This window comes from Hemiscyllium ocellatum, chromosome 14 (assembly GCF_020745735.1).
Source record: "Hemiscyllium ocellatum isolate sHemOce1 chromosome 14, sHemOce1.pat.X.cur, whole genome shotgun sequence".
In the NCBI taxonomy this organism is placed as follows: Eukaryota; Metazoa; Chordata; class Chondrichthyes; order Orectolobiformes; family Hemiscylliidae; genus Hemiscyllium; species Hemiscyllium ocellatum.
In genome coordinates this window covers 27,252,788-27,263,620 of record NC_083414.1, presented here as the reverse complement: position 1 = coordinate 27,263,620, position 10,833 = coordinate 27,252,788, and positions in this window count along the sequence as shown.

Sequence of the window (10,833 nt, the reverse complement as noted above, 5' to 3'; positions counted from 1 at the left end):
AGGAGCATCTGCTTCTCTTGATAGCATTGGAGCCGGAACAGAACCAGGCAGGGGTGCTGGCCCGACCTGGGCCTGTATACGGCAACCCGATAGCCCACTCCATCCGTACCTGGCCAGATCCCGACTCCAACTTTCATATTTGAGGGAGCCATTGCTCCAAAAAAAACTGCAAGCTGGCCTTCCTCTTCCCGTTCGGGATGGCCCAGCAACCGAATATTTTTTCGACGACCCCGATTATCAAGGTCATCAATGTGCTCTTCCAAGGTCCGGACTTGCTGCTCGAGAGCCCAGATCTGGCCCATGGCCAATTTGGCAGCAGCTTCCGAGGTCGCAGTATTTTGCTCTGCCCCTCCAACGCGTTGTCCAAGTTTTTCAATTTCTCGGTTGTGCTTCTGCCACCTGGTCCTAGATTCTTCAATGAAGGCATCGATCCTATCCTGCAGCTTGTTGATCATGGAGATCAGGCTCACCTCTGCAGGTAAGTCCCCTGAGGCAGCTGCGGATGTCTCTGCTGCTGCTGGAGGGGGTGGAGAAGGGGTCCCTGCCTGTTGCAAACTTCGGGAATCTTTGCCCTTAGTTATTTTAAGAACAACACCAACTGTTCAAGTTTGATGCAAAATGACTAAGTATGCTGGGCAAAAGCTGTTTTAAATGAATTAAAAGGTGTGGGGAAGGTAGGTGCCCCACTTTACCCAAGTCTTAGTCAGAGCACTCCAGACTCAGACTTGCTGGGTCGCTGCCATCTTGAATCTCCTCAGCAATATATTTCTGAGTCAGGATTGTGCCTGGCTTGCAGGGAAACCTGCAGGAAGTGATGTTCCCATATATCTACTGCCCTTGCCCTTCTAGATGGTAGAGACTACAGGTTTGGAAGATGCTGCAGAGGAAGCCTTAGTGAGATGCTGCAATGCATCTTTGAGATGACATGCACTGTTGTCACTGTCGTGGTAAAGGGAGTGAATTTTAGAGGTGGTGTACGTGTTCAAATCTGTTTTTTGAAAGAAATTACGTTGCTTTACTTCAGTCACTGGCATTTTTAATATTTCACATACTATTTTATAGGAAATTAGAAGTTCAAAATACATATTTCCAAGTATCAAAATCAAATTTGTTGATCAAAGCAGCTCTTGTATGTTTTATTCCTTCATTAAGTTTATATTTCAAGGCCTAAGGTATCTCCAAAAACTAATGTCTCAATTGGATAGTCCTATCTAACAGAGTGTGCTTTGAACTACATTTATATATGCTGGGTTTGGACCTACAATGAGAGTTTCAGCATCTCCATAGATTTTGCAAATAATTATAAGATAAATTGATCAGAAGCTCCTCAGAGTTTTATTTCAAGCAAATAATTTAAATTAATGCTGCTTTAATTATTAAAGTGTTTTAAATAGGCAACCTCTGTGATTGTTCACTTTCAATTTAATTTTTACAGTTTACGATTAGTAAAGTAAATCTAAAGAATTGTTATGGAATAGATTACATATTTTTAATTCTTCATTTTGACTATGCAATCAGTTAAAAGAAACTCTCTCTTCTGAACTATTTGTGAGGGCAAAGAAATTGTTCTTACATTCAGTGAGCAAAGGTTTTGAGAAAGGGCAGGAAGTGAGATTGGAAAGCCCTTTCAAAGTTGCATAGGCATGATGGGCCAAATGGTCATCTTCTGTGCTATAAGATTCTCCGATTCTAAAAACTTGTAACCTGTTTAAAAGATTAGGCTTTGTGCATGTGATGAGATAAATTTTGTTTGTTCATGGAAATAAATTATTATTAGTAACGAAATACTTTCATCAAGGCAATATTTTTCAGGTAGAAAACAGTTGAGGAAGAATCCAATACAGAATGCACACGCACACACACTCAACCTCTGCTCTGCTGGGTACACATTGCATAATACAATACTAATTAAGACACTCATGTAAGTAACTCGGGTGTCCACCTGAAACTACTAAGACAGTAGTTAAATTGAGGAACTAGAAGGCCCTCTTGGTGGTGCAGTGGTAATGTCTCTGTCCCTGGATCACAGAGGCCTGGGTTCATATCCCACCTGCTACAGAGATGTGTGATAACATCTACCAGGTTGATTAGGAAAAATAGGTGAAAAAGGTTCATTGAGGGACTATTGACCAATGTGATCGCCTTTATGAAATTGGCTGCTGACTAACTACGAGAACGTGAGGACTGCAGATGCTGGAAAAGCACAGCAGGTAAGGCAGCATCCAAGGAACAGGAAATTTGACGTTTTGGGCATGAGCCCTTGTTCGGGAAGGCTTCTTCCTGAAGAAGGGCTCATGCCTGAAATGTCGATTCTCCTACTCCTTGGATGCTGCCTGACCTGCTGTGCTGACTAACTACAGCATTCATTGTGTATTAGTCAGCTTTTTCAGGCAAAATCTTTAAAAGGACCATTTGGCAGAAGTTTTAAAAGGACCATTTGGAAATAAGACTATTTTTACTTACTTAAATGTGCAACCTGAAGGCACAACTTATTTGGAGAACTAGAGATAAAGTTATCATAAATCCTTTCACATCCACCCCAGCATCCCCAAACCCTGCCTCTCCATTACATCCAGAGCTAGTATGCTTCCTGACCCTGAAAGGAATATTACATACAAAGGGAATATCCTGGCAATGTCAGATTCCTAGCCATCTTCCAAGTTCTCCAAAATCTAGGAATGTCCCGAATTTGTGGAAATAATTTGACATAACTCATAAGCATTTGAGCTGAAGGAAGAGGCTGCATTGGCTGGGGAGTTTCCCCTGATATGTCAGAGGCTGAGGGGTGACCTAATAGAGGCTTATAAAATCATGAGGGACATGGATGAGGTAAATAGACAAGGTCTTTTCCCTGGGGTGGGGAGTCCAGAACTAAAGGGCATAGTTTTAGGATGAGAGGGGAAAGATTTAAAAGGAACCTAAGGGGTAAATGTTTCACACCAAGAATGATGTGCGTATGGAATAAGCTACCAGACGAAGTGGTGGAGGCTAGTAAAATTACAAAATTTTAAAAGCATCTGAATGGGTATATGAATTGGAATGGTTTAGAGGGACATGAGCCAAGTGCTAGCAAATGGGACTAGATTAATTTAAGATATCTGGTCGGCAGGGAAGAGTTGGATTGAAAGGTCTGATTCCATGCTGTACATCTCTATAAATATTCTGATTCATCAAGATTAATACAGTTAGAGTACAGTTAATCTTCATGAATAGGTATTTTTAAGTAATTTTCTTTACAAGTTCAGGCTTAAATCCTGCCAAATACAATACACTGTCACCTGTGATTGCAATAACACAAGTATAACACAACTCCATCCCCATATAGAAAGGGATTTGCCAAACACATTTTTTTCATTAAATAAGAGTCCTTTTAATAATACCTTTCATGCCTTATATCAAAAGAAGTTTGATTTTGCTCAATAGATTTACTTTTCTGCTTGTTGAACAGATTATTGGTTGGTAAAAGGTATATTTTTATGTCTGCTTTTGACACCAAACACGATTTATCAGCTGCTACATTAAACATCTTTTACTTTGCAGTGTATTCATGTGAAATAATAAAACCACAGTGACCCCTTGGTGCTACAATGAAGCATTGCACTTCCTTGTATCCTGTTGCCATTTTCCCATCTACAAAATCAGATTTAATATTCATGGAAATTGTTCCTCTCTGCTCCCCATTCTGATAATTGAAATTTTTTAAAAAACATATCGCCAGCAAACAATTCAAAGGTAGTTTGATTGCTTGCAGCCAGTGTTGATGTCAGCTGTTCCAATACAAACCAATCTAGAAGTGAAAGCCTCAAACTGACGTTAGGGCCTTTAGACACAAGTGCAAAGGACCTAACATATGTTTCAGATGTGGGACCTAAACACAGATTCCTGTTTTTCAGTACCAACATGTCAGGTGGTAAATTTACAATCAGATTTACAATACACTCGCTACCCATCATGTCTGAGATTTCACTTGAAAAATGGGTGCTGTGCAGCTGAATTTATACACCAGACATTTTGCAGACATTTCTATTTAGTTCTTCCAATGAAGCTTATATATCTTTAATAAATGAATTCAAGCCAATATTAAAATGAGTTAATGGACAATAAATGATCCAGTCAGTGACATCCACATTATGTGAATGAATATATATGCACTAAATATAAAGCCAATTTATCTTAAATGCGAATTGAAAATGCTGCTGTTACCATCATATCTTGAGGGTCCAGAAGTTTGAAATATTCACACTTTTAGTTTCAAATGCTGAAGATTTATTAAGTGTGTATCTCACAGCACTCTGTGTCACTAGTGAACTGATATACCATTGCTCAGCACCCTGACTGCAATATAGAAATGAATTATATGGCTTTCTGGGAATATATAAATTTAATAAGAAGGAAGTTCCAACAGCACACTGTCACTTTGAATCCTGCCCATTGCCATTTTGCACATTGATTTTTATAAGGGAACATCAGCTACTTGTCTTTACCAGGTGGGCACCATTAAATTTTGCAAACCTAGCACCCTGGTTGCATATAGACTGAACAATAGACATTCTAACCAAGTCTCCCTAAAGATACTAACAAAATGATACAAGAAATCATAGAGTCATAGAGGTGTACAGTATGAAAACAGACCCTTCGGTCCAACTCGTCCGTGCCAACCAGATATCCCACCCCAATCTAGTCCCCATATTCTATTTTCTCATAGGATGAGTGAGGAGTGTGTACGTGGATCGCGTGAAAACATTCAGACTGCTGAAAGGCAGTGTGATGCCTGCTTGGGAGTTGGCACTCAATATTAGAACAGGAAAATTTTATGCCTTCCCAAAACTGACAAGCTGCAGTAAGGCAGCTAGTGATCAAATTTAAACCTTTTACTTTCATATTTTTAGTTACTTTTTCTCAGTCCCTTCTTATTATTTTTATCATACCTGTCACCCTACCATTCACTGCTGGCAGTTAAAATCATTTCTTATATGCTGTCAATGGTTCATTACGTATCTTCTAAAATCCAGAGATAAATAGTCTATGACAATACTTGCCTTGCTTTATAAGACAAAACTAATTTAAATTATCTTCTTTCCTCTGTTCAGTTTAATATTTTAAGGCCCAGTATGTATGATTTTAGAACAATAGAGAATAGAACTTTTTATTCATCTGCTCAATCATTAAAACTACCTAAATTCTCGTTATATAATTTGTGTTCCCTTTCAATTATTTATGATCTTTAAATTTAGATAATTTACTTTCTTATTAATGCCCTTCTTGAACATTGAGAGAAACGCATATTACAACTCATTGACTTATCTTCTCTAAATTCAGGAGCTTCATATTCTAATAATTGTATAGGGTCATAATGTGGCCTTGATATAATGTGGTCAGGATTGCAGCCTGGAAGCATGTTGTAAATTTGTGCTGCACAGAGTGAACCAACATTGATGTATTTGTGAGAGGCCAACTCATTTAGATTTTAATTAGACACCTCATAGCTCATGACACTTTAGGCATACACAATGGGGAAAAATGGGTGTGATATCAGGAGCAGCAGTCTGTCAAGGCTTTAAACATTTCCTGGAGAAATGCCTGCACGTGGTGAACTGTAACTTGAGATTTGAACAAAAACACGGATCAAAGATAACGAAGCAAAGCATCTTTAATCCAGTGATATTGAGTCTTCACAAACATTAAGAGCAAATAAGGAAGTATTTGCATGGAATGAAGCCTGTAGTTTACATGCTATTGAGGAATTCTTTGCTTGTTTGCTCCTTCTTCACATTAGCCCTCCTTCCCCAGAAGCATACCTTTTTCCAGAGAGGACCATCGAATGCTCCAGCTGCCCTTACTCATGACATGCTGGTGGAAGTCCAGGCACAACTGCTCAAGCTCCCCGCTTAGTGTCATCCCTCAACATTGCCAACTACTGCTGAAGATTGCGTTACGTACTTTCCTGCTTGAAACTTGTCTTGAAAACTACACAAAGCATAGAGTGACTATTTCTAAACAATTGCACCATAATGGCTAGAATGTTGGTGTCCATATTAGTGGCAGTATTTTCTTCTTGCAGCACTAATCTGAGTAAATGGTAAGAGTTGAGATATATCCAGCAAACATAGAAAGTGCTGGAGAAACACTGCAGGTTTGGTAGTATCTATGGAAAAAGAAACAGAGTTAACATTTTGAATCCAGTATGATTCTTCTTTAGAAATTCAAAGAAAGATAACAATGATTTTTCACTATTAACCTCCTCAACTCCATCCCTCATAAAGCATTCAACAAGATTCTACGTGATAGATTGGTTAGTAAGGTAAGATCACATGGGGTCCAAGGGAGCTACCAAAGGGATACAAAATTGATTTGAAGATAGGAGACAGAGGGTGATGGTAGAGGATTGCTTTTTGTACTGGAGGCAGTGTGCCACAAGGATCAGTGCTGGGTCTGCTGCTTTTTGTCATTTATATAAATGATTTGGGTGTGAATATAGGAGGTATGATTAGTGCATTTGCACATGGCATTAAAATAGGCAGTATAGCTAATGGTGAAGATTAGAAAGGCCAATTTTGACGGTATTAGGCCAGAACTTTCAAAAGCAGACTGGGGGCAAATGTTCACAGGTAAAGGGATGCCTTCAGAAATGAGATGAGAATCCAGAATATTACTGTTAGGGTGAAAGGAAAGGCTGGTAGGTATAGGGAATGCTGAACGACTACAAAAATTGAGGGTGTGGTTAAAGAAAAGAAGAAAGCATACGATAGGATAGATCCTTAGAAGAGTATAAAAGTAGTAGGAGTGTACTTTAGAGGGAAATCAGGAGGGCAAAAAGGGGACAGGAGATAGCTTTGGCAAATAGAGTTAAGGAGAATCCAAAGGGTTTTTACAAATACATCAAGGAAAAAGGGTAACTAGGGAGACAATAGAGCCCTTCAAAGGCCAGCAAAACAGCCTTTGTGTGGAGCCACAAGAGATGGAAGAACTACTAAATGAGTATTTTGCATCAGTATTTACTGTGGAAAAGGACATGGAAAATATAGAATGTAGGGAAATAGATGGTGACATCTTGAAAAACGTCCATATTACAGAAGAGGAAGTGCTGGATGTCTTGAAACACATAAAATTAGATAAATCCCAAGGTCCTGATCAGGTGTACCCTAGAACTCTATGGGAAGCAAGCAAAATGATTGCTGGGCCTCTTTCTGAGATACTTGTATAATCGAAAGTCACAGGTGAGGTGCCAGAAGACTGGAGGTTGGCTAATGTGGTGCCACTGTTGAAGAAAGGTGAAAGGACAAGCCAGGGAACTATAGACCAGTGAGTCTGACATCGGTGGTGGGCAAGTTATTGGAGGGAATCCTGAGAGACAGGATGTACATGTATTTGGAAAGGCAAGGACTGATTAGGGATATTCAACATGGCTTTGTGCGTGGGAAATCATGTCTCACAAACTTGTTTGAGTTTTTAGAAGAAGTAACAAAGAGGATTGCTGAGGGCAGAGTGGTAGATGTGATCTATATAGACTTCAGTAAGGCGTTCGACAAGATTCCCCATGGGAGACTGGTTAGCAAGGTTGGATCTCATGGAATATAGGAAGAACTAGCCATTTGGATGCAGAACTGGCTCAAAGCTGGCTTAAATACTGAAAGAATAGAGCAAGCTAGAGACAGAATTTCAAGGTTGTTTTTCAGACTGGAGGCCTGTGACCAGTGGAGTGCCACAAGGATCGGTGCTAGGTCTATTGCTTTTCATCATTTATATAAATGATTTGGATGTGAGCATAAGACATATAGTTGGTAAGTTTGCAGATGAAACCAAAATTGGAGGTGTAGTGGACAGCAAACAAGGTAACCTCAGGTTACAACGGGATCTTGATCAGATGGGCCACTGGGCTGTAAAGTGGTAAATGGAGTTTAATTCAGATTAATGTGAGGTTTCTGCATTTTGGGAAAGCAAATTTTAGCAGAATTTATGCACTTAATGGTAAGATCCTAAGGAATGTTGCTGAACAAAGACATCTTAGAGTGCAGGTTCATAGATCTTTGAAAGTGGAGTCGCAGGTAGATAGGATAGTGAAGATAGTGGTATGCTTTCCTTTATTGGTCAGAGTATTGAGTACAGGAGTTGGGAGGTCATATTGCAGCAATACAGGACATTAGTTAGGCCACTGTTGGAATATCGCATGCAATTTTGGTCTCTCTCCTATTGGAAAGATGTTGTGAAGCTTGAAAGAGTTCAGGAAAGATTTCAAAGGATGTTGCCAGGGTTGAAGGATTTGAGCTATGGGGAGAGGCTGAACAGGCTGGGGCTGTTTTCCCTGGAGCATCGGAGGCTGAGGGGTGACTTAATAGAAGTTTACAAAATTATGAGGGACATGGATAGGATAAATAGACAAAGTCATTTCCCTGGGGTGGGGGAGTCCAGAACTAGAGGGCATAGGTTTAGGGTGAGAGGGGTCAGATATAAAAGAAACCTAAGGGGAAACTTTCTCACACAGAGAATGGCATGTGTATGGAATGAGCTGCCAGATGAAGTGGTGGAGGCTGGTACAATTACAACATTTAAAAGTTATTTGGATGGGTATATGAATAGTAAGGGTTTGGAGGGATATGGGCCGGGTTCTGGGCAGGTGGGACTAGATTGGGTTGGGATGTCTGGTCGGCTTGGACGGGTTGGACTGAAGGATCTGTTACCGTGCTGTTCATCTCTATGACTCTATGACTGTGTCAGCCTTCCTTCCCCCAAAGCTAACCTTTCATGGGTCCATTCAACCCCTGCTGCCATCACTACCTGTTGCTGAGGGTTCCATTACACAACCAATGCAAACATTTGCATTAAAAGTAGTAGCTTAAATACTGAAAGAATAGAGCAAGCTCTAATAAAAGCTAGAGACAAAATTTCAAGGATGGTAATGGTAGTGATTGGAAAGAGCTGGATGTTATTGACTATGAGATCCTTGATTGGGGTTGTTAACCTGGGCCAATCAGGGAGCCCTAGCTGACAGATATAAACAGGGGATTCAGAGAGTCTCCTGACTTCAGGGGCTGACTCTGAGTTGGCTCGTCACAGTCAGTGTATTGTGCATGAGTAAATAAATGGTGACTTGGTGATGAGATACCAGCCTCCATGCAGTTATTTCAGCAATAATGGAAGGAATTATAATGGTTGTGGTTCACTAGAACTATAAATAGAACATAAGGTAAATGGAGGGTGAACTTGACCAGGGAATACTTTATTGTGAATCTTTTCAGCTCCACAGTCTTAGACTGCCCCTCTAGCTCCTGCCTCTGGGTTCCTCTCCTGCTGTCTTAAAAGAGCAACATACACCCAGCTACATTTTTAACAGAATGAATACAGGATATCGTACTTATGCATTCCTGGATACATTTTACCAGAAGCAGTGACTGCTCTAGTGGAGCCGGTTTCCCTCTATAATGTAAAGTCATCTCACTTAAGTAAATTTATGGTGTTCCTAGAACATGGTGCAGCCCACACTGAGAACACCTCAGTGCAAGGCTCTTAATTTAAATACCAGGAACTAGCCAAAAGCTAATAGCTTTCCAGCAAGAGTCGCCATCCTTCCAGAAGGCAGGAGGAAAGGCAGGCTATTTGTTTAGTAAGCTTCATAAGGAAGGATTTTGGAAAGAGATGGGCATAAATTAAGAGGAGGTGCAGAGTTCACTAAAACGTAGAGCTGTTTCTGTCTATTGGCCTTGGTAAAATTGATGAATGAAATAACCTGGCCAAGCAAGGAATCTTTGACCCCTAAGATGCAATTGAGCACTGTATTTTGGAAGATTTATCTCAGGGATCTGGTTGTTGATTCAGTGGCAGAAAAGGTCAAATTTGTAAATACCTTCAATGTCACTAATGGAGCCAATATTTCTAGGCTTGCTTTGCTAGGTTTGGGTTCATAGGTATTTGTGATGTCCATTGGGATTGAAGTGGACCAATCATAAAAAGAAGATACAAAAGGGATCAAAATATTTAGTCCCATTTGTCAATTTCGGTATTTATCTCCCACATGGGAAGACAGTTCTAATCACAGCTACTTGCTGTATACCTATATACCTTAAGCTTTTTATTTTAATCCACTTAACTTCAAATCTACTTCACATTATAAATTTGAATATTGACTTGTCAAGAAGTGAATATCATTAATACACAACTCCAGACATCTTTAATTGTACACCCAATAGACAGACATTGTTTAATCCTCTTGTCAGCAGCCTGTTGGTAAAGGATAAAAACATTTCTTGATACCTCCCAGTGTCCCATAACATTCTCTGATCCCATCCCATGTCCCCTCACATTTTCCTATGCCCCAGAATGGTCCTCAATACCACCTGTATACCCACACAAAACCATATCCTCCACATTTCCCATGCCATTTCCAAACAAAATTTTGACTTCAAACTCTCATTGATACTGGATCAAAGTCAATAATCTCACATTTCCCCACATTATGCCATGTCTGCCACCTGTTGCTCATTTCCTTAATCTCTCTATATCTCTTTGCACTTTACTCGCAAACTTGCCCTATGCATTTTTTTGGAGATATTCTCAGTTTTGATCATAAGTTCTGTTTGCTGTCGTTCATATGACTCTTTTTAAATAAGCATTATTCAAGAGAACGGTCCAAAGCCACATTTTCACAAGCAACTATGAATTGGCTTTCACCCCTGTACCACATCAGCAAATATTGAAGAAATGGATAAACAAATACAAATTTAAAGTTGAATGTGGACAAAGAAAGGATCATTATTCCAAACAAGACTGGGGAAAAGACAAGTAGGAGGCCATCTGCACCTTAGAAACATTTGGACAGTTACTCCAAGTATTTCTTTC